Raw genomic sequence first — 6,000 nt, 5'->3', positions numbered from 1 at the left:
AAATACAGATAAATATATTGTGAATATAATTATAAATATAGAAATACTATTGCATCCGATGCCATTTAATATACGCATACATAATCGTATGCATACATAAAAATAAAACCGTAGTGTACTACCTGTGTCCACGTGAAGCTACTGTCAATTCCCTACGCGCGTTTCGGCACAGTGCCTTCTTCTGGGAAAGTGACGGCACACTCAACATCATATCCCTATATACTGCACATAACAATTGGTGCAGACAAAAGGGTGAATGTCCCATTTTCATTGGCGCTTGCGACCGCCGATCATCTCTGCAGCTGAAAGGTCATCCCCTAAAGCGTCATGAGCAGATGACATGACTGCTGGACCCAAATCCTGCCCACTGAGGTGGGGAAGAGGAATCGAGTACGTCAGTCACGGCAATCATCCACAGTGACACGATATGGGATGACGCAGAGAGATAGCGCGCATTGCCACAAAGTGGGTATCACCGGGCATATCATATACTAATAAGTGCAAAGTGCTTAAAGAGCGCCCGTGTGTGTAATTCTGGAGATGCAATCATCAAAAGTAAATAGATAGTAAATATCAATGGGATAAAATACATACAGCTCTGGCAAAAATGAAGACCCCGCTGCACAATTGTCAGTTTTTCTGATTTTTCTTTCTATTTCTGAGTAAAATGTAAATTGTTGTTTTATTCTATAATCTACTGACGACGTCTCCGAATTTCCAAGCAATAAATGTTGTATTTATTTTCTGACAATGAGAAATGGTGAAAATAACAGCACAATGCATTGTATTCACCTCAAATAATGCAAAGAAAACAAGGTCATTTACACACAACAATATAATAATGTTTTACCTCAGGAAGATTCAGAAATCAATATTTTGTGGAATAACCATGATTATTAATCCCAGCTTTCCTGCGTCTTGGCTGCTTTCCTCCAGTCTTCACACGGCTTTTGGGTGACCTTATACCTCTCCTGGTGCAGAAATGTAAGCAGCTCTTCTTTGTGTGATGGCTTGTGACTAGTCATCTTGCTCTTGATTACAATCCAGAGGTTTTCAATGGAGTTCAGGTCTGTAGATTGGGCTGGCCATGGCAGGGTTTTGATGTGGTAGTTCTTCATCCACACATTGATCGACCTAGCTGTGTGGCATGGTGCATTGTCCTGCTGGAGAAAACAGTCCTCAGATTTGGGGAATATTACCTGAGCAGAAGAAAGCAAGTGTTTTTCCAGGATAACCTTGTATGCGGCTTGAGTCATACGTCCTTCGCAAAATTTAATCTGCCCAATTCCAGCCTTGCTGAAGCATCCCCAGATCATCACCGATCCTCCACCAAATTTCACAGTGGGTGCAGGACACTGTGGTTTGTCGCCCCTCCATGTCTCCGTGTAACCATTAGATGACCTGGTGTTGGGCAACGTTGAAAATTAAACTCATCAGAGAAGATGACCTTACTCCAATGCTCGTCTACGGACACCTGCCTTGTCTGTTCATAGAAGCATTACAGTGCCTTGCAAAAGTATTCAGCCCCTTGAATTTTTTAACCTTTTCCCACATTTCCGGCTTCAAACATAAAGATAAAATGTTAATGTTCTGGTGAAGAATCAACAAGTGACACAATTGTGAAGATGAAGGAAATTTATTGCTTATTTTAAACTTTTATAAAAAATAATGAACTGAAAATTGGGGCGCGCAATATTATTCATCCCCTTTACTTTCAGTGCAGCAAACTCACTCCAGAGGTTTTTATCAGGGACAGTGATGCATCTGAGTTGGGGGTTGGGGCTGTATTGTCACAATGTCTGTCTCCTGGTAAATGGCATCCAAGTGCTTTTGTTTCCAAGAAATTGTCTTCAGCCGAGAGAAGCTACGATGTTGGCAATAGAGGACTCTTTTGATTAAGTTGGCTGAGTTGAGTAATGCGCCATTGGCTGGAGGGGGCAGTTCATCCCATTACTGGAATCATAAACCATAAAAACTTGTCATCTCTCTAGTCTTCCAAATATCTCAATCCCAGGCAGACTAGATGGTCTTTGTTTTTGACTAGATTTAATTTTGCTGTCACTTACCATTTAGGGATTAACCCCTTCAGCCACAAGCCTATTTTGACCCTAAAGACCAGGCCATTTTTTGCAATTTTGACCAGTGTCACTTTATGAGGTTATAACTCTGGAACGCTTCAGTGGATCCCGGTGATTCTGAGATTGTTTTTTCGTGACATATTGGGCTTCATGTTAGTGGTGAATTTAGGCCGATATTTTTTGTGTTTCTTTGTGAAAAAAAAACAGACATTTCGCGAAAATTTTGAAAATTTTGTAATTTTTGAACTTTGAATTTTTATGCTCTAAAATCAACGAGACATATGACACAAAATAATTAATAAATAACATTTCCCACATGTCTACTTTACCTCAGAACAATTTTGGGGAAAAAAAAAATTAAGGAAGTTATAGGGGTTCAAAGTTTATGAGCAATTTCTCATTTTTACAACAAAATTTACAAAGCCACTTTTTTTAGGGACCACATCACATTTGAAGCGATTTTGAAAGGTCTACATGACACAAAACACCCAAAAGTGACACCATTCCAAAAACGGCACCCCTCAGGCTACTCAAAACCACATTCAAGAAGGTTATTAACCCTTCAGGTGCTTCACAGTAACTAAAGCAATGTGGAAGGAAAAAATGAACATTTTACTTTTTGCAACAAAAATGTTAATTTAGCCTCAAATACTGCATTTCACAAGAGTAGTAGGATTAAATGAACCCCCAAAATTTCTTGGGCAATTTCTTCTGAGCACGCAGATACCTCATATGTGGCGAAAAACCACTGTTTGGGCGCACGGCAGGACTCGGAAGGGAAGGAGCGCCATTTGACTTTTTTGAACAGAATATTAGCTGGAATCGTTAGCCGCACCATGTTGGGTTTGGAGAGCCCTTGAGGTGCCGAAACAGTGGAGCTCCCCCACATGTGACCCCATTTTGGAAACTAGACCCCTCATGGAATTTATCTAGATGTTTACTGAGCACTTTGATCCTCTGGGGGCTTCACAAAAGTTAATAGAGTTGAGCCGTGAAAATAAAAAAAGTTTTTTTTACCACAAAATTGTTACTTCAACCAGGTAGCTTTTTTTTCACAAGGGTATCAGGAAAAATTGCACCATAAAATGTATGGTGCAATTTCTCCTGAGTACACAGACACCTCATATGTGGTGGAAATCAAATGTTTGGGCACACAGCAGGGCTCGGAATGCAAGGAGCGTCATTTGACTTTTCAAACGCAAAATTGTCTGGGATAATTAGCGTATTCCATGTTGTGTTTGGAGACCCCCTGAGTTGCCGAAACAGTGGAGCTCCCCCACATGTGACCCCATTTTGGAAACTAGACCCCCCATGGCATAGAAAAAAAAAAACAGGGTGCACGCACGAATGTTCTGCAAAAAAGGGGGGGGGGGACTAGGTGGGATGGAAAAAAGTCCTGTCCAAAGTCGAGTACGACTGCAGGACGATTGCTGATCAGGTACCTAAGTGTTCAAGTTTTTTTTTTGTTTTTTTTTTATTTGGGGTGCACAAAAAAAGCAAAAACTAGAGCAACAATTACGTACCTGATCAGCCAATCACGTAGCTGATCAGCACTTGGTGGAAAGCGGGTGGGGGAGGAGGGGGGGAGAGGGAGTGGGAGATGCGATTGGGGATAGTTAGAAAAGAGCCACGAACAATACTTACAGGATGGATCAGAACAGCAGCAGATGGGGGGCGGCAGATGGGGGGGCAGCGGCATATAAAGGGAGCATCTGTGATTGTGAGACAGAGGCGGCTGGGATAGGGTGGAGGCGGCTGGGATAGGGTGGGGGCGGATGGGAGAGGGCGCAGTGGATGCAGGAGCGGCAGAGGATGGGGTGAAGGGGGTATGGGGGGGATGGGGAGTGGGAGGTGAGATTGGGGATAGTTACCTTACAGGATGGATCTAGGCAGCAGGATCACAGGAGATGAAGGAGGCAGCAGATCGGGGAGGGTGAGAGGTGGGAGAGGGAGCGCAGCGCAGATCACGGGGGAGACAGGTGAGCAGAGCACAGATCACAGGGGTGAGAGGTGAGGGAGAGCGGACAGCAGGTCACGGGGGTGACAGGTGAGGGAGCACAGATCACGGGGGTGAGAGGTGAGGGAGCACAGATCACGGGGGTGAGAGGTGGTGGGAGAGCGGACAGCAGATCATGGGGGTGACAGGGGAGGGAGCACACATCACGGGGGTGACAGGGGAGGGGGCGGGTAGCCGATCATGGGGGTGAGAGGTGGGGGGAGTGGGCAGCACATCACGGAGGGGAGGGGGCGCCAGCCGATCACAAGGGCGAGTGGCGGGCAGCGCATAACGGAGGAGAGGGGGCACGCAGCGCATAACGGAGGAGAGGGGGCACGCAGCCGATCACGAGGGGGAGGGGCCCGGCAGCAGATCGGGGAGAGCGGTGACACTGTGGCAGACGGAGGAGGGCAGCGGCGGATCGGGAGGTGTGGGGTGTCACAAACCACCGGGGGGGTCACTCAGAAATCCCCCGCGCTGGCTACCAGTACGTCACAATCGGGGGGTAACAAGTGGGGGTCACCCCTCCTTTATACCTCCCGACCGACAGACAGAGCACGTGACGCGCTCTCTAGCGCCCCTCTTATAGTCAGGCCAATTATGGAATTGCCCGACAATAAGCAAGGAGGCCGCTATACTACTTATGCCGATTATTGAAGGGTCCCCGGTGAGAGTAGGGTATATATTCCCCCGACCTCCGCGGGCGGAATATATAATATCTTCCCGAATCTCACTGGCCTCCCCACAATAATCCTTGGCACAACTCGCTGCCACCAACCGCTTCACGGTAACTATTAGCCGAACACACAGACGTGGGATTCAAGATCGAGATAACAGAACAGCCCAGGATTAATTATATAATTTAATCGCCTAAAGCACACTAGAAACTACAATATATACAATAGGGAATCTATAGAATATACAGTTATGTCAGAGTACAGTTACAATCAAAGCATGGGTTACAAACAGGCATACACAGTTCCAGCAGTTACCTTGTTGCGTCTGGCCACAGGGGGGCGCTGTAGACCAGGTTTCCAGGAACTCCCTCACAGGTCTTTCCCAACCAGGCCCCCGAGCAGAAGAACCCTGGAAAATGGCCGAAGTAGGGTTATCAACCTGGGCAGATCCAGGTCCCCTCCTACCTTAGTGACCTCACAGGGAGCACTGCTCCACCCCTGGCTTGAGTTATGGACAATATCCCAACATGGAATATGGGCCATAACTTTGCCTGGGAGCGTCGTAGGCGGACGCCAACGCTCTCATTGTGACAGTTATGAATTTAGCTACAGAACGAGGGGACTCATGACCTGTCTGCCAGTTCCCCATTGGCTGATATCACGCCTGGGGCATTTCCCAATGTCCTGCTCCCATAAAAAGGGTGTGCCAGCATCGTCCTCATGCGGAGACACCATTTTTATGGTTGCCATATTTATCGGAAATATGGCTTGCGAGATATGAACCATTTTTTACTGGAGTCGTTCTGTCTGGCTACTTCCATAGCCTTGCTAACTAGCTAGCAGCCCCCACTACAGGGTCACGGCAGGGAGTCATCCTGTGTCCATTGTTCTCACATCACCTAATTTCCATATCACAGGACATGGCCCTGGGGCCTTCACAGATGCTGGACATCTGAGGACAAGAAGGGGGGGGGGCACTGCCAGGGAGTGATGAGAGCGATTATGACTCCCAGTCATAATTCCTCTTCATATCCCAGGATTTGCCTCACACCTCCCCCCTTTTGAGGGCGCTAGGGGGCAGCACACTCCGGTGTTCCCCCGTGCGCCCGTCCGCGACCTCTCCTTGTCGGGACAGCCCGTCTGCGTTACCGTGGTCACGGCCCCTTTTGTGGCGAATGGTGAAGTTGTATTGCTGGAGCGCAAGGCTCCATCGCAACAATCGCCCATTCGTCCCAGAGACGGTGTGCAA

This window comes from Anomaloglossus baeobatrachus, chromosome 1 (genome assembly GCF_048569485.1).
Source record: "Anomaloglossus baeobatrachus isolate aAnoBae1 chromosome 1, aAnoBae1.hap1, whole genome shotgun sequence".
Lineage (NCBI taxonomy): Eukaryota > Metazoa > Chordata > Amphibia > Anura > Aromobatidae > Anomaloglossus > Anomaloglossus baeobatrachus.
Note: the sequence above shows the minus strand (reverse complement) of the source record.